Source organism: Schistocerca cancellata, chromosome 1, assembly GCF_023864275.1.
Source record: "Schistocerca cancellata isolate TAMUIC-IGC-003103 chromosome 1, iqSchCanc2.1, whole genome shotgun sequence".
NCBI classification, from domain to species: Eukaryota; Metazoa; Arthropoda; class Insecta; order Orthoptera; family Acrididae; genus Schistocerca; species Schistocerca cancellata.
In genome coordinates this window covers 988684613-988704459 of record NC_064626.1, presented here as the reverse complement: position 1 = coordinate 988704459, position 19847 = coordinate 988684613, and positions in this window count along the sequence as shown.

Here is a 19847-nt window from a genome sequence, read left to right as displayed (position 1 = left end):
ATAATTTTGGAATTTTAAGGGGATTTTTAAATAAGGTAATAATGTTTTTGGTCTTACTACAAAGTATACCTTACCGAACTGTCAAGCCGATGCATAAACTGCATTAAGAAACTTTGGGAAACATTAGCTTTGGAACAGTTTGTAGGTTCATAGCTGCGAGGAGAAAATTGAATTTTTATTCGTGTTAGGTGTGAACGCCATAAGAAAGGAGAGACTGGTGGGAGCTGCCGGCCTCCCGCGGTGCTTTACCGTGACGCGGACGATGTTCGGCTGCGACCTCCCCCTGCCCCCGCAGATAAACCCCACGTTAAAGTGACCAACGCCGCCGAGGTAACCGTGCCTGCGACAGATCTCCGCAGCCCCGGTGAATAAACGGCCTCTGTGTGAGTCCACTGATGTCAGGGCGTTTATTTATATTCATCCCATTACGTATAAGGCATAAGTAATTCGCAAAAACCCCAGCAAAAGGAACGTACTGTTTCACACTACAGAAAAAAACTTTGACTCAGGAACGAACAATATGATGCAAGAGTTCCGATTAGAGCTATGAAACACCCGTAGCCTACTGTAGACTATCGTAGGCAAGCATAGCCTAAGGTAGTTCTTCTAGTAGCTTTGGACAGTTAACGTTGTGCTCGCATTACCTGTTGTTAGGTGTGTTGCATACCTATTGGGCGTTACGTCATAACGATCGCTTTCTTTATACACTCCTGGAAATGGAAAAAAGAACACATTGACGCCGGTGTGTCAGACCCACCATACTTGCTCCGGACACTGTGAGAGGGCTGTACAAGCAATGATCACACGCACGGCACAGCGGACACACCAGGAACCGCGGTGTTGGCCGTCGAATGGCGCTAGCTGCGCAGCATTTGTGCACCGCCGCCGTCAGTGTCAGCCAGTTTGCCGTGGCATACGGAGCTCCATCGCAGTCTTTAACACTGGTAGCATGCCGCGACAGCGTGGACGTGAACCGTATGTGCAGTTGACGGACTTTGAGCGAGGGCGTATAATGGGCATGCGGGAGGCCGGGTGGACGTACCGCCGAATTGCTCAACACGTGGGGCGTGAGGTCTCCACAGTACATCGATGTTGTCGCCAGTGGTCGGCGGAAGGTGCACGTGCCCGTCGACCTGGGACCGGACCGCAGCGACGCACGGATGCACGCCAAGACCGTAGGATCCTACGCAGTGCCATAGGGGACCGCACCGCCACTTCCCAGCAAATTAGGGACACTGTTGCTCCTGGGGTATCGGCGAGGACCATTCGCAACCGTCTCCATGAAGCTGGGCTACGGTCCCGCACACCGTTAGGCCGTCTTCCGCTCACGCCCCAACATCGTGCAGCCCGCCTCCAGTGGTGTCGCGACAGGCGTGAATGGAGGGACGAATGGAGACGTGTCATCTTCAGCGATGAGAGTCGCTTCTGCCTTGGTGCCAATGATGGTCGTATGCGTGTTTGGCGCCGTGCAGGTGAGCGCCACAATCAGGACTGCATACGACCGAGGCACACAGGGCCAACACCCGGCATCATGGTGTGGGGAGCGATCTCCTACACTGGCCGTACACCACTGGTGATCGTCGAGGGGACATTGAATAGTGCACGGTACATCCAAACCGTCATCGAACCCATCGTTCTACCATTCCTAGACCGGCAATGAACTTGCTGTTCCAACAGGACAATGCACGTCCGCATGTATCCCGTGCCACCCAACGTGCTCTAGAAGGTGTAAGTCAACTGCCCTGGCCAGCAAGATCTCCGGATCTGTCCCCAATTGAGCATGTTTGGGACTGGATGAAGCGTCGTCTCACGCGGTCTGCACGTCCAGCACGAACGCTGGTCCAACTGAGGCGCCAGGTGGAAATGGCATGGCAAGCCGTTCCACAGGACTACATCCAGCATCTCTACGATCGTCTCCATGGGAGAATAGCAGCCTGCATTGCTGCAAAAGGTGGATATACACTGTACTAGTGCCGACATTGTGCATGCTCTGTTGCCTGTGTCTATGTGCCTGTGGTTCTGTCAGTGTGATCATGTGATGTATCTGACCCCAGGAATGTGTCAATAAAGTTTCCCCTTCCTGGGACAATGAATTCACGGTGTTCTTATTTCAATTTCCAGGAGTGTATATGCGATCAGTGTCTTATTAGATTCCCCCAGAAGCTTGAACCAGCGATCCATCTAGAAAATTAGCGAAGGTATAAAACGGGCTGCATAACGAATGGAACATTTTTTTCATATGGTTATCGTCTTCTGTTACTTAAAATAAGCAGCATTTATAGTAAAATTGAAAATGTCGATGTTTACTTCAGGTTTTATTCGAAAACTTTATTTGTAACGCGAAAAATTAAGAAAACAATACATATTTAACATATGGCGCTAAAAAATGCAATTTATTTGAAAATGGTATAAAAAACCGCAAAACATATATCTATCAAACATTGCTTCAATACGTCGTCGAACTAACATAAAACATATTTCTACTATTCATAAACAACTTTTGCGTTAATAGTAATAACAGGAAAATTTTGCCTTTTATCATAAGAACGTTGTATTGAGTACAAAATAATAGTTATATATATTTTTATGTTTGTGCTTGTACACTGTACTGGCATTAAAAGTAGTTGCTTAGGTTATATACAAGCGTAGATATTACGCATAAACTATTTTTTTTACTTTTAAAACGCAATTTATATTCTGTAAGGATATAGAATACACAATGGACTAACACTGAATGATGTAAGGTACTAATTACGTAAAAAACAAACGAACAGACAAACAAACAAAAAACAAAGATTTCGTTGCTTCCCAGTTTCTCTTACACATTCATTTAGGTTTCTTTGCCTACCAATTGTACCAATACTGCTGGTAATCCTACAACTTACTCGGTGATTTATGTGCTGCACGAGAACCAGCGAACCGTAGTTTTGGTACAGCGCAAGTTTAGTTCGGACATGGGATTCCTATTCGCGAGGAGTGGGGTTCAGAGCCTTCTGGGCCATCCTGGATTAAGATTCCCTACAGTAATTCGTCAAACGCCGGGATAGTTGTTTCGGAACGGCCGCCGTCATTTCCTACCGACTCGACATTGACAAAGTCTAAGCTTCCTTTTACGCCTTGGCCCATAAATAAACTGCTCACTGAAAAACCTGTCAATCGCGAGTATACTTCAGCATTTCGTCTAAGAACATCAGAAGGTTATGTAGACTTACTGGATACATGATCTTGGTGTTTCACCGAGTAAAGATATGTTATTGCCAGCTCTGTCGTATCTTCTATTACGCTGCAGTTTCAAATCAAATGGCTCAAATGGCTCTAAGCACTATGGGACTTAATATCTGAAGTCATCAGTCCCCTACACTTAGAACTACTTAAACCTAACTAACCTAAGGACATCACACACATCCATGCCCGAGGCAGGATTCGAACCTGAGACCGTAGCAGCAGCGGGGTTCCGGACTGGAGCGCCTAGAACCGCTCGGTCACAAAGGCCGGCTTGCAGTTTCACATGTCAGTGCAGTATTCTCATAGTGTTCTGATAGTTCTGTAATTAGATTAAAGGAAAACACATTCCTCCACAATGCGGCACAATACGTAATTTCTAACTTCATACCTTTACTGGTTGATTGTGTCCAATTTGGATGCGGTAAATATTTCCTTTACATTTCATGTTGTATTGAAAATATTGTTTTTTTCTGAAACTAATGAATTCACCAACATTGGGAAGCACAGAATCTACATCAAGGAACGAGATACGCTTAGATCTTGATTTATCATCTTGTCTCAGGAGTTACAAAGGGAACACAAAGTTGGCGAGGACGAGATGGAAACTGGCAACATACTTATCAAGAGATCATCCAGGCAGCACAGAGATTCGAGCCACATATGACTGGAATAAGAATCCAGAAATGTAAAATCTTTTTCTCTCGTTCGGTAACTGTGTGCCGGTCATTTTATGTAGAAGAGTGCTTAAAGGATCACCTACGACAACGGGCTCATACACTGCTCGCTGTGTTAACCGGAGACAATGTTCATGGTTTTAAGTACTAAACGGGAAAGTCACTGTCTGGTTACTGAGCGAGAAAAACTATATGCCCATTAGGAACTTACTGGATGATAAAAGCAGGAGGTAGAAGTATCATACCCGTTGTCTTGTTAGCAATTTGAAACTAATCTTCGGTACGTTCTGAGGTAGCAGTCTAAATTAAGCCAAACAAACTGATGTGAAAATACGGCCTCTTAATTTCGACAGGAAGGAAAACGAGGAAAGCCTCTACCAATGGGGATTTGTCACAGTTCATTCACTGGTACAACATACAATTTGTTTTGCACAGACTGAATTTAATTAAACAACAGTTAATTTGAATACTAAACAATAATCAGCGATGGCAGAAAATATCAGTTATAACTCGCACGCTATCACTGTTTGCTTGACAATAAGACAAAAGACTAATTATACAAATTTCAAGTCAAATATGAACACCCATAAAAATTACCAAAACTTCGCGAACAGAATATATCGATAAGAAAAGTGTAATAAAACTCAACCGGCCACACAATAGGTCACTACCAAAAAAATTCTTATACTAAAATACAAAGAGAGCAAAGAAAGGGAACAAAATATTTACAACTTCATAAAACGGACATGGCAGCAAGGCTTACAAGATTCCACAATAATATTCAAATAATTAAAATTTACATTAAACAAGAATCACCGTTAAGATCTCTACCACTAGTAAAATGTTTGAATAAAGAAGCAATAAGATTACAAAAGAGCCTCTTAATTAACAGAATGACCCAGAATTGCTCTAAAATTTCAACATAACTTTAAACAGCAGCATTAAAGGCCATGGCTGCGCTTAGAAGAAAAAACACTGCAGAAGACAGACAGCGCGAGCTTTCACTGTTCAAGGCTTGTACACAGAATCGCATAAACAGGCAGCTGTTTAAGCCGACTGGGCCCAGAATGAGTGGGCCTGACAAGGATCGGTAAACAGCACCGACACCACAGCACAAGCAGTCTTAACAAAAATCCCTGCAGTACAAATAAATATCAAAAAGTGCAAGCCCAAGTGAATGCAAACATTATAATAAATCATGATTATGCTCCCACTTGCTAGTGCAGTTTATTACGGAGCGATACACTAAATTTAACAGTGTTCTAACAAGTTACAAATTTAAGACAACAATTACATTTGACTTAAGGAATTTCACGAATTGTGTAGTTATAACAAATCCTCCTGTAACAAATGACTGAGCCAACCCCGAGCCAAACGCCTTAAATTCTACGATAGCTGGGCACGCTGAGAGTCCAAGTCAAACTCAGAACGGACAATGTGCCCTAAAACTAAACTTTCGATACAAACCACCTAAAATAGACACGACATAAATGACCTGAAGCAACATAAGCAGTATGTGAGTCTCAATGAATCTCAATGAATAAGACACAGTGGAGCCAAGTCCAGAAAGACAGCTACTGTTGCGCCCAACAACTACTTAAAATTGAGCACAACATTTATCCAAAAGTTCAAATTAAACGCAAGTCACACGGTTCTTAACAATGACCCTGATATCATTCGAGCAACAAGAAAGTCCGCTTTCAAGCCAGAAATAGACAATCTGTGATTATTAGACATCGAGTAATACCGTGGACCAGAACTAATATAAATTGATAGTTATTTGCCTCAAGGAAGGCGAGAATTACTAACAAGCAGGTAGGATCGCTTAAACACACATAAATACTACACTACCAACGAACTTCACAACAAGCTTCCTTGTAGAGGCGAACACTAACCCAAATCTAAGGCGCCACGGACACTTAAAATTCACAGATCCAACTTCCAATAAGATGCAGTGTACAAACATATAATTAAAATATTTAACAGGCCTTTTTTACACTAATTCTTGCTCATAGAATTCAGCCTGCAAATTCCAAGGAGGCGCGGACCTCAATGTGAATAAACAGAACCGGAGCACCCAGAAATTCTGGTAAACACGCCTCTGACAGCTCGGCGGATTTTCATTAATCCTCTGCTATGGTTCCTCGGCACTGCAGGCCAAACGCAGGCTAACATAACCCCTGCACATCATCCCAGTTTACGCCGACACAGAGATAAATGGGTGGCGACGAAAGGCGTCCTTTCCGCTTGGTTGCTGCACTGATCCTCTCCTCATGATGCTAACTGTCATACTCCTTTGCGAATCCAGCAAGCTGGCTCTCCAGGCCACGCCAGAGGTAGCTGCGCTCCCTGGGAATCACCTTAGAGCCAAAGATAAGAGCATATCGATATCGATAGAGTACGACAAACCGCAACGGCTCACAAGCAAAGAACGGGTTCAGATACGTCGCGTTTTTAAGGAAGTTACCAAAACTTAGCCAACGCCACTGTCATGATATCTTTGAGCTGATGGAAATGGAGCACAGACCGCTAGAGGGCAACTCAGAGACATAAACCAGATCCTGAAGGGACCCCCAATGGATTGACGACCCCTATACGGGGTTGGCGACAAGCCTGTGGATTTCCAGGCCACCATGTGTGATTTCGAGGTAGCGCCTGCCTTCGACGACTCTGGAATGTCGTTTTTGGTATTCTCGTGGGTCTTCTGCTGCCTATTTGATCTCAAGGTCATTTTGTAACAGGCCAGTCCTTCACCTCTACATCTGTTCCCTCCAGCACTGCCTTCAGTTCTCCTGTCGTTGGCTACAGGTTTAAAATTTGACTGAGAACAGCGTCACGAAGTGTGGTGGTCAGGATATTTGCCCAATTCCTGTCGTCTCTCTTGCCAAATACTAGCGATGAAAACATTTCACCTCCAGGATTTTAACCAGATACTTCCTGAGGCCAACGCCACAGCACAAGTTTACGACTACGAAGTTCGGTCACGTAGGGGCGAGGCCACGTGACACTATTAATGGATATCCGTTCGATCGGTGAGAGTGATAGATACAGTGGTCATTTTGGTATACTTCTAAAAGAGTACACATCTACCGGCTCCGGTTTTAGACTCTGCTCTTTTCTCATTCACCACCATCACAACGCAGACATTGTATTCAGGAGGTCTGAAGTACAAAATATCCGTTCAGGTATCCAGTTACACGTTTTTCGTGGTATCGCAAAATTGGGTGTATTGAGGCAGGGGACACAACCCGTCGGCTTTGACCAGTGACGTCATACATTACTCACAGATAATTATGGCTTCACTTTCAGCCATAGATAATAAAACAGTTCTGTGTTTCGGATAAGCACTATCATTGTACATTAACATAATTGAATGTGATTTTAAAAGAGATCGCTGTGTATTGCTGAAAATATTCTTCGTGTGCATTTGTTTAAATAATTGATTGTTTGCAATTCATTCAGTACTTAATTGCATTCTTAGTGATATTGAGGTAATTTGGACTATTGGTTTCTTATTTTAGGACAATTTTTAGTATCTCATTTTCGTTTGTAGGTATGGATTTATCTTTTCTGATGAAGCTGGATGATTTGAGAGAGGCTATGGGTGTAGACGTGTTGGCCACGATTTGTTTTTTACAAAGGTGTGGTCTCGTTGCCGAGTATGTTCGATGTCGTGAGTGCGGCGCACAAGTGTATCTCGTCGCCGTACTCACGACTTATTCGATTGGCGCTGCAGCAAAGATCGGTTGTGGCGGTCCATTAGACGAGGGACGTGGTTAGAAAAATCTAAGCTCGCCTTGAGAGACATTATGAAAATCACGTACTGTTGGTGTTTGAGATATCCTGTGTGCCTGTGTGTCCATGAATGTCGCGTGAGTAAGCGTACAGTTGTGGATTTGTACCCTTTTTGTAGGGATGTTTGTGGGGAATACATGAAATATAGGGGGCCGTTGGGAGGGCGTAGTTCAACTGAGGTACAGCATCTCGTAATTAATCACAATATTGAGTTCAGATCATTATCCACAGGGGCTTGCACAAACAGCGTAGAGAGTTATTGGTCCAGCTGTGAAATCTCTTGTAGGGAAGGGGAAACGCCGGATTTCCACACTTCAAAACGGAGGCGTAGTACACCCCAAACATGTTGCCCGTTTAAATGTTTTTTTAAACATGTTGGGCAAATGTACCGATCGAAATATGTTAGCTAATTTCACATTAGTATGAGCGTTGGGGAGGGGGGGGGGGAGGGAGAATGTGCGTGCGCGCGCGCGCGTGTGTGTGTGTATGTTTTCGTAACGTTTTGTGGATATGTGATTTTTGTTGATGTCTTTCTAGGCGAGTTTCTGTTCTTTTAAGAAGTTTCCGTGTGGTGAGTTCAGTTTCTCATTTTTTTCTTTTACTGAATTTGACTATTTTGACGTATTTCATTCTTGTATTACGCCATTACGTATGTCTTCGTGTACTCCAGTACGTAATAGAAATTTCGCAGCTGTCGTTCCACTTTCGTTTCCCAGCAATAGTATCAGTACGATTTTTTCGAATCTGTACTAGCAGTATTAAAGGCGAAACGCCCGACACAACTAAAATTTGTATTCCGTCCTTCAGTTGACCTTTGCACTGACAGTACCTATTCGAAAAGATCGACATATGTAACATTGATGAGATTTACCTACATATGTCAACTGGAGAGCAGGATACAAATGTTGTGTACAGCTATATAGCTCAACTAAAGAATGGGAGACTACTGTCACTACTGTGATCAAAACTATAACTTTCAGTCGATACTATTAGCATCGAAGGCGAAAAAGAAAACTGTACCCGATAATGAAGTACGGAATACAAATTGTATGTGTGTCGTCTTATTGCCTCTTCGCGTAGTTCAACTGAGGTACAGGTTGCAAATGTAATGTACGTCCATTTTCACGTTTTCGTTAGCAGTGTACATATAAATAGGTCAACGGAAGTATGGGATACAAATATTGTGTACTTTGCTCTTTCTGCCAACGTTAGTACTACTATCTATGTAAGAACAGACTGTTAGCGGTAGCGGAGGCGACAGAAACAACACATGTAAAATTTCTATCCCGTGCTTCAGTTGACCTATATAGTTCAACTGAACAACAGGACATTAATGCTAACGAAAACGAAGAAATCGACGTACGCTACACTTGCATCCCGTACTGCAGTTAACCAATACAGTTCGAATGAGGTTCGAGATACAACCCATACATATGTGACGTGAGGTATTTAATGGTACCAATATTTCCATCCATTTTTCCCCTTCATTTTCCACAGAAACAATACGATACAAACAAGCGATATCCTTAACGTGAAAATATTACTTGCCTTGATATATGTTAACTATATTTTTCGTCTCTCGTATTCCTTTTTTTCTGAACAGTCTTGTCAGCTCTTTCATCTGTGTAATAAATGTTCTCTGGCCAATTCTGACGCCATTGGTCAAAGCCAACGGGTTGTATCCCCTGCTGCACTAGACTCGCAAAATCACTACATACAGCCCGTATCTCGTGGTCGTGCGGTAGCGTTCTCGCTTCCCACGCCCGGGTTCCCGGGTTCGATTCCCGGCGGGGTCAGGGATTTTCTCTGCCTCGTGATGGCTGGGTGTTGTGTGCTGTCCTTAGGTTAGTTCGGTTTAAGTAGTTCTAAGTTCTAGGGGACTGATGACCATAGATGTTAAGTCCCATAGTGCTCAGAGCCATTTTTTTTCACTACATACAAATTCCGGGATGACACAGACGAAATCCCTCCATGTCCTTGCTCAATGCGAGATTGTTCTCTGGCTATAACGACCTTATTGACAACGTCATGTGAAACCCTGAATTTTCTTCCTTTTTAACACAACATGACATTCTGCACGATATTGTCGTACTTGCATATGGGAAACAATTGCATACGAGCCATCACGTTCAATGAACACCGCACTGCACGAGTAAAACGGGTATCCGGGAGCCAATCCCGGTCACATAAACTACAGTCACAGTTCGTAAAGAAAAGATGCCCGAAGAATGTGACTAAAGAGACCTTTCGGATTTAGACAGTTTAATATATACCGTCTAGTTTACCTGGGTCACATTGGAAGAAGATGAGTATTTTTCGGTTGCACATAATATACTTAACATTAACGATAAAAGCAAAAAGTAGTAAATAACATATGTAAAAATATAGTGATGGCAAATGAGAGAATAGCATCGTGTGACAGGAGTTTCATATTGAAGATGTTCAGTTCATCATAACTTACCGTAAAAGGAATCTTATGATGATTTTTTTTATCGATCGGTCAAAGATGCTTATTTCTTGGGCCGCTTTGATACGTACCTTGGGCCGCATGAACGCCGCAGCCCGCTGCCCGCTGGTTGGACACCCGTGATGAAGAAGATTTCTCTGCCAATGACTCTAAACAATCTTCGTATCATTACTGATGATGTTGAAAAAAACGTTCTTTTGGTCTACAGCGTCGTGGTGGCAGTTTTTTTTATTGCTTTCTGAATATTTGTCACGAAACTCAAACTCGTAATTAAAAGTTAGTCATAAGAAACTTTCAGATGTGTTAAAAATGCCTACAAATGTGAAAGAACAGGTGTTGGTACAAACATAATTATAAATTTTTTTGGTCTTACACGCAAGAAATATACGATTACACCTGCAAGACAACATGGAGTAAGGAATGCAGCAACGAACAGTACCGAGAATGTTATATGTTCGGAAAAGTGTGCAGTATTGCATATGTAATTCAGACGCAAGCTATCAGGTGTCACCTGAACACGAACCGCATTGAATAAAATGCAAATGAGGAATTCCGAGGAGGGTACTATCGTGCGCATTTGTTTCGACGATGCGCGCTCGAGCAGGGAGCCATTTCCTGCGGTGAGCGCCGCGCTGCGCCGGGGCCCCGCGGCACCTGGCTGAGGAGATTTACTGCCGAGGCGATGCAAATACTGCCGCCGCCCACCAATCACGACCGCCGTGGCAGAAATTAAAATTTTAATGAGCGCTGCCGCGTGGCGCCGCCGTAAATCGCCGCCTCATTAAGCGTGCTGGCACCCGGGTTCGGCCCGGGCCGCAGGTAACCACCGACGGCAGCCCCCGCCGCAGTGTGTGCGACAAGCCGTGCCGGCTTCATCTCTGCTTCTGTCGGTCGCTGGACGGACATTGGTAGGAAGTGCACGATCCACACCTGTACTCTGCAAACCACCAAACGGCGTGTGGCGCAAAGTACCTGGCGATTATACACTACCGGCCATTAACATTGCTACACCACGAAGATGACGTGCTACAGACGCGAAATTTAACCGACAGGAAGAAGATGCTGTGATATGCAAATGATTAGCTTTTCAGAGCATTCACACAAGGTTGCCGCTGGTGGCGACACCTACAACGTGCTGACATGAGGAAAGTTTCCAACCAATTTCTCACACACAAACAGCAGTTGACCGGCGTTGCCTGGTGAAACGTCGTTGTGATGTCTCGTGTAAGGAGGAGAAATGCGTACCGTCACGTTTCCGACCTCGATAAAGGTCGGATTGTAGCCTATCGCGATTGCGGTTTATCGTATCGCGACATTGCTGCTCGAGTTGGTCGAGATCTAATGACTGTTAGCAGAATATGGAATCGGTGGGTTCAGGAGGGTAATACGGAACGCCGTGGTGGATCCTAACGGCCTCGTATCACTAGCAGTCGAGATGACAGGCATCTTATCCGCATGGCTGTAACGGATCGTGTTGCCACGTCTCGATCCCTGAGTCAACAGATGGGGACGTTTGCAAGACAACAATCATCTGCACGAATAGTTCGACGACGTTTGCAGCAGCATGGACTATTAGCTCGGAGACCGTGGCTGCGGTTACGCTTGACGATGCATCACAGACAGGAGCGACTGCGATGGTGTACTCAACGACGAACCTAGATGCACGAATGGCAAAACGTCACTTTTTCGGGTGAATTAAGGTTCTGTTTACACCATCATGATGGTCGCATCCGTGTTTGGCGACATCGCGGTGAACGCACATTGGAAGCGTGTATTCGTCATCGCCATACTGACGTATCACCCGGCGTGATGGTATGGGTGCCATTGGCTACACGTCTCGGTCACCTCTTGTTCACATTGACGGCACTTTGAACAGTGGACGTTACATTTCAGATGTGTTACGATCCGTGGCTCTACCCTTCATTCGATCCCTGCGACACCCTACATTTCAGCAGGATAATGCACAGCCGCATGTTGCAGGTCCTGTACGGGCATTTCTGGATACAGAAAATGTACGACTGCTGCCCTGGCCAACACATTCTCCAGATCTCTCATCAATTGAAAACATCTGGTCAATGGTGGCCGAGCAACTGGCTTGCCTCGGGCATGGATGTGTGTGATGTCCTTTGGTTAGTTGGGTTTAAGTAGTTCTAAGTTCTAGGGGACTGATGACCTCAGAAGTTAAGTCCCATAGTGCTCAGAGCCATTTGAACCATAATTCATCAATTATTTTGTCTGTTAGTCTTCCAGCACATTTTATTGTCTTGCCATCAGACAGTTTACCGGTTGCGGTGGCCGAGCGGTTCTAGGCGCTTCAGTCCGGAACCGCGCGACTGCTACGTCGCAGGTTCGAATCCTGCCTCGGGCATGGATGTGTGTGATGTCCTTAGGTTAGTTAGGTTTAAGTAGTTCTAAGTTCTAGGGTACTGATGACGTCAGATGTTAAGCCCCATAGTGCTCAGAGCCATTTGAACCATTAGACAGTTTTGTGTTACCCAGCTTGGTTTTCAGGTTATGCGGACGTGTTCTCATCCTTTTCTTGACACGTCCTACACACTCAGGTATTTGTATAAAAACATCATACGGATTACTGTTTTGTAGTGCAATGAAAGCCTTGCTGTTTCCATCACTTAAGTAATTCACATATCTGACACCTCCTTCTGCGAACTCTGGAAAATGTTAAGTTTCAAGTACTTCAGAAGAAAATGCAGGTCTCACATACCTGTTACTCGCAAATTTGCGTTTCTTGAAGCTACTTTTACGCTAAGTCGTTTTATTTACGTACGTATAAAAAGCAATAGAAGTTAGCTTACTACAAAAATAGCCGATAATTACACTACTTGCATCGAAAACTAGTATCAGAAACAAAGGACTGATTTGTTTATTCGTAATGCCCACTTCTGAGACGTAGCAGTAGGTACAAAACAAAGCAGTTCACACCCTCCTAGACTGTGTAGTTCTCAAGATATGACTGCTCAACTGTGGCAGTATATGCGTAGCCGCGAAATTTGACAGTCACACGTCAACATTCAAAAGGTCTCCAAACGTCTGATTTTAATGTATTATATACCAAAATGTCCAGGAAAGTCCAAAGTACATTATGGAGTAGAAAACAGAAAATGTCAAATTTCACCGAATTTCACGTACAATGTCCCCTTAAACGGTTTAGAGAAGACGATAACGAAATTCGAAAACACGGTGAGATTTGTGTTGCACCTGGAAGAGGAAAGCTTCCTAAGCCGGTGGAAGTTACTGACGAGGTTGCTGTTGCTGTAACTGAACATGCAGCACGTGCCCCAAGAAGTGCTAGCTTTCGAGCAGTGTCACAAGATCTGTCCATGTCATGGTCAACAACACGGAAAATTTGGCGGCCTGTATTATGTTGCTACCCGTACAAGATCCTGACGGTGTAGGAACTGAAACCTCATGAAAATGGCCCTGAGCACTACGGGACTCAACTGCTGAGGTCATTAGTCCCCTAGAACTTAGAACTAGTTAAACCTAACTAACCTAAGGAATCACACACATCCATGCCCGAGGCAGGATTCGAACGTGCGACCGTAGCGGTCTTGCGGTTCCAGACTGCAGCGCCTTTAACCGCACGGCCACTTCGGCCGGCTGAAACCTCATGATCCGCAGTAATGTTCTGAATTTGCTCTTCGGTTTCTGGTACGGATCGAAGTTAATAACATGTGGCCAGACAGCATTCTATGGAGTGATGAGGCATATTTTACACTACAGGGTGCAGTGAATATACAGAACTGTCGAATTTGCGGTACTGTTAAACCGTATGTTGTGCACGAAGAGCCACTGCACTTGCTGTATGTGACTGTGTGGTGTGGATTCACAAGCACCTTTATTCTCGGCCCGTACTCGCTGGAAGAGTGCGACCGTGAACTGTACCGTGACATTTGCACATTATCGGGACCTCCTCGTACAGCATATGGTTCCTGCTTTGGAAGAACGCAACTGTGAGGAAACCACTATTTTCGCACACGGTGACTAATAATAAAATCAACATATGCCTTTCTTTCTTGTATCACCTTATCTGCCCACGTCCAATTCCTAATCCACTACTTATAGAAACATTTCTATATGTCTTTCTTGAATTCGCAGCGCCAGATTTGCACCTGGTGGCCAAAATTGGAACTAATTTCTTCCAGCGTAAATCGGTTTTGCATTAACATATTACCGTATCTAACAAGCTGCCCTGCCATACCACCATAACAACTCACAGTTCACGTCTCTCAGTTGCTGCACTTTAACTACTCGTATAATCACCTGGCACTTCATATACCACTGTCAGTTCCCACCTTTCCTGTTCCAGTCGTGAGTGGCGCGCGGAAAAAATAAATCTCGTTCGGGAAAAACGAGTATTGTTAAGCCTAGCACGAGGTCGAATCTCTCCTATCTGGACAAAAAATGGGAACACCAAAACGACGTTACCAAGCCTATTACGATGTAGGAAAACAGTTGGCATTCGAAACAAGTTCGAGTCGTCGAGAAATGGATAAATACAGGTTCTTTGTGGTTTTCATAGGAATTTTATAGCATTCTTCCCGCAAAGTAGTGGCAAGTTCACGTAACGAAGATGGAGGTGAACAACGATTACGCATCTGTCTCTCCGAAGTAGACCAAAATGCTCAATAATATTAAGACATGGTGACAGGTCTTCATCATCGTACACACAAAACCAGTTACGGACGATGCGAGCTGTCGTTTCCGAACACAGTATCACCATTTCGGAACAAACATTTCACCGTGAGATGGACATGACCAGCCGGAAGGGTAACATAATCCTTGCCTGTAATGTGACCCTGCAGGGTAACAAAAAAATGTGTGTAGAATTTTATGGGCCTTAACTGCTAAGGTCATCAGTCCCTAAGCTTAAACACTACTTAACCTAAATTATCCTAAGGCCAACCACACACACCCATGCCAGAGGGAGGACTCGAACCTCCGCCGGAACCAACCGCACAGTCCATGACTGCAGCGCCTCAGACCGCTCGGCTAATCCCGCGCGGCTGCAGAGTAACCGTGGGGCCCATGGGATACCATTATATGGCTGCCCAAATCATCATCGAACCCCTGCCACGTTTCACTCTTGGGATGTAAACTCGGCCAGAGGTTGAGAATAGTGTGAAAAAAATACTTATCCGACCAAATGACATTCTTTGATTCCTCGATAGTCCAGGTTTTACGGCTTTGACACCATGTCTTCCTGTTATGGGCATTTGTATTAGTGGTGAGTCGTTTTGGAATTCCAGCTCGCCCTGCTATTCCCAGCTTATGGAACTCCCTTAGTGTTGTTGCATGCCGACCTTGTACAAGGCAGCAAACGGTTAAAGTTTTCAAAGTCCCAGAGCGAAGCTATCCTGCATACAATACGGCGGTGTCAACACGACGAAGGCACGACGAATAACTTTTCACCACCGAGATTGGGTCAGAGGGAAACGCAACATCGGCGCTTCTGGCAAGTTGGACGGCGGACCTCAGCCGAAATGCAGTGGGACAGAGCAGTTAGACTGGAGACGTCACCTTCGATACACAATGAAAGAAACGCTTTTGCTAATTCAACAACATGTGCCAAGAGCTTTTACGAACCAATCCTTATACTACAACAAACTCGTTAAGCAAGCGTAGCAGAGCTGATACCTTTGTAGTAGCAAGACCTTTGTGATCATGACAAGTAGCGTTTTGTAAACATTAGCCACTGCTTCGCTCCATAAATATCCCATCATTTTAGCTCGTAAGGCAGTCGGTCAGATGGATCGATGACATACATATCGTTCGCAAAAAATGGTTCAAATGGCTCTGAGCACTATGGGACTTAATTGCTGTGGTCATCAGTCCCCTAGAACTTAGAACTACTTAAACCTAACTAACTTAAGGACATCACACACATCCATGCCCGAGGCAGGATTCGAACCTGCGACCGTAGCGGTCGCGCGGTTCCTAGAACCGCTCGGCCACTCCGGCCGGCCATATCGTCCGCACTCCTGTCCTGGTTTCAGTAAAGCAACGCCTGGAACAAGTCTGTTGTAGATTTCCTGCTCGCAGTTGACCAATGAGAACCGCTGCTAGGAGAGTAGGCTTGCGAAGTACGATGTAGATGTAGATTGTTACCTCAACATAATCACCAGTAACGGAGTTTAACACGACGGTCTGCCGCTGTTGTAGGTGGTTGGATCCGGGGGTCTTGCCTATCGTCCCGGGTCAGGACATCAGTGTTCCGATACTTGGGCGGACTAGCCAGGGCCTACCTGAACTGCAGGCCAAGATCATCGTATTGTACGGCTACGCGGCAAACGTCATCGCGGTTCAACAGATGAAGAACGGCAGCTAGTGGGAGGAAGCAGAGCGCCACCCAAATCGTCGTGTGGAAGTCCAACTCAAGCGCCGCCTTCAACCACTGTCGCCTGGCGCCGGTAAACAGCCAGAGCAGAAGCAGGTGAGCGCGTCGTCAATTACCTGCAATTAGCTGAAGGCAGCTTACGGCGCGAATCCCTGACGGGCATCGTCATCCGATGTCAGCAACGTGTCAAGACACTGACTGTAGTTTATGGAAATAAATAATTAATTCTGAATGTCTTTTCACTGCTGCAACTGCCTACAACACGTCACCACAATCCTTCCGAGGAAAACTGGCAAGGGGCGAACTGGGAGAGCGCCTCCTAACGCAGAACCATCTCTACTTTCACCCTCCCAACAAACTCCCTCTTGTAGTTTTGACAGGATTCACGAGTGAGACATTTAGTTCTGCAGTTACTTTTACAGCTGCCACTCACTTATTTTCGTCGCAGTCCTGTTCAGTGCCCGTCTTCACGGTAACTCAACACACACTTTCGTGCGCTTGATGGCTTAGCGGATGATGTTTTTCCATCTTTTATGTATAGGGTATAAATCTTCGAGACGGTGTCTCTTGAAACACCAAACACTTCGGCTGCCTTGGTTATGGAAGTGCCCACCATACAACCGCCAACAACTCGCCATGTTGGAAGTCACTTAGCTGCAATACAACGCACTCACCACAACTGCACGGAACACTGTTGTACCCACGACTGACACTTGTCGCTTATGGAGGACATTACACAGGTGTCATTCGTGGTCAAATACAACAGTGGAACCAGCAGAACTGATTAGCAGTGTTTCTATATTTTAGTCCAGCCCCTAGGAGAGGAAGTAATATGTTGGTTGACTCTTCTGAGAACGCAAACTCTCGTAATTCTCACAGAAAATCACGTGGTGATACACAATACTTCACTTATAATATTTGCCACTGTAGTTGCTTGAGCCTATCCGTGACGCTTCCGCGTTACCGAACAAATCCGTGACGGAACGTGCTGTTCTCCTTTGGGTCTTGTGTATTTCGGATATCAGTCATATCTGGAAAGGGTCCCAGTCTGAGAAACATCACTCTACTATCTGTCGAATGATTGTACCTCCTTAGTAGGAGCTTTCAAATAGCTTCCGGGAATTCAGCCAGGTAACACTTTCAGCGACGTCGATATTTCGGTGGGAGAACACCCCGCCATTTTCAAGGCAAACTGCAACGGACAGGCAACGTACATGCAAATTTAAAACCCCGGTTCTCTGACTGATGCAGGAATGATAATACACACACAGAACACCAGTGCCACCAAAGATGACTAAAGGCAGAGCTATCGATAGTGAGACTACGAACTCGCAGGTGAGGCACTGTGACTTTGTCCCTCTGTTTTTTGACGAGGGAGAGAGCCGGATTCCAAACTGAGTTTAAAAAAAACCTCAATCCCTGTTAACGAGGTTGCTCGCTAATTTAATCTCAGCTGCCTCCTTACAGCCTTAGTTTCACTATCGATAGCTCTGACTTTGGTTATCTTTGGTGGCACTAGTGTTCACTGATTGTGTTATCTTTCCTACATCAGTCTGAGAACCGAGGTTTTAAATTTGCATGTACGTTGCCTGTCCGTTGCAATTTGCCTTGAAAATGGCGGGGGTTCTCCCGCCGAAATATCGGCGGTCGCTGAAAGTGTTACCTGGCTGAATTCCCGGAAGTTATTTGAAAGTTGTGTACGCCAGGAGAAACTCAGGTCTCACTTAGTAGGAGCTGTTTCCAAATTAATCTCTTTGTCAGTCAGGCATCTGTCTTCCCTAAGATTGGTTTTATATGGCCATGTCGCTTCATATTGCTCCGTTCTCATACTCCAAAGCATTTAACTGACATGACTGTTTCAGTGATTGTTCGGCCATCGCGCAATGATATAAAGCGTTTTTTCGTCTATTTATACGAAACACCTTATATTTGTTTATGTTGACGGCCAACTGCCAACCCCTGCATCAAGCGTCGGTCGTTTGCAAGCGTTTGTGCATTTCGCTACAATTTTCTAACATTACGCATCTCTAAATGGCATCATTCGCGATCAGACGTATTGAGATTTTGACCTTATTCAATAAGTCACTTCGAAAACAGCAACGGTTCTGTTGCTCTCCTATGCGGTACATGGGAAGTTACTTTTACATCTCTGTTAAGAACAGCATGGTTTGTTATATTTACTAGAAGCTTTTCGAAGCAATTGGCTAGTCTAAATTTACTGTGCGCTGTTATTTTGATCATCAGGTGGAAGTACGAACTGTATCGCACGCATTTCGATTGCCAAGGAATGCGGTATCAAACTGTACGCTGGTCTCTGTTGCCTTCTAGGCATAGTGACCGTACAGAGCGAGCTGAGTTTCATACTTTATCTGACAAAAAGTATCCGGACATCTATTAATGGACACTACTATGTGGTGAGTCCACTCATCAATTTTGTCATGGCTTAAACTCTGTTGGGATCACTTTCATTGAGACGTCTTGTAAGACGTCGTGGCCTCCTGACCTTCATTGTTTACATATTCAGCCCTCACAATCATATTCCGCACAGCAAGACGCTTCATTCGAACCCAAACGCAATAAGATAAAGTGAATGTTGTATGAATTCATGTAAACGATATGCAAATAACAAGTGCGCACTGGGGTTGAAATACTCGAGGCTGGCGTACACACATACATTTTTTTTTCACTATGGGACTTAACATCTATGGTCATGAGTCCCCTAGAACTTAGAACTACTTAAACCTAAGTAACCTAAGGACAGCACACAACACCTAGCCATCATGAGGCAGAGAAAATCCCTGACCCCGCCGGGAATCGAACCCAGGAACCCGGGCGTGGGAAGCGAGAATGCTACCGCACGACCACGAGATGCGGGCACACACATACATTCTAAACACGACGGTCACAGGAGCTTTTAGTTCGAGAGAGACAGACCACACACTGGGAGGCTGGTCCCTTCAGAGGACGAGTCAACCTCGGCCGCCCATGAAGCATACAGCGTGTGCCTGAGTAAAAGGGGGAATGACCTCGTGTTCAGTTTAAAAGCAAATTCCCCTACATTGTGTGGGAGCGTCCAACCTACGCATTCTTTACACATAGCATACAGTTTCAGAGATTTTCACAGGGAGACAGCAAACGCCAAACGCCGATACTACAGATTTCCGGATTGGTCGCCTTAAACGAAACGCCATTCTCCCGTTTTAGAAGAGCAATGCTGATTCGCAGACGATATTTCTGACGCCTTGAGCTGAAGGAGTAATGGAAGAGACCAAAAGATATACCCCTTCACGTCTGGCGTGGAAAGGCGCTGTTCTGTTGTCACTCTTGGAGT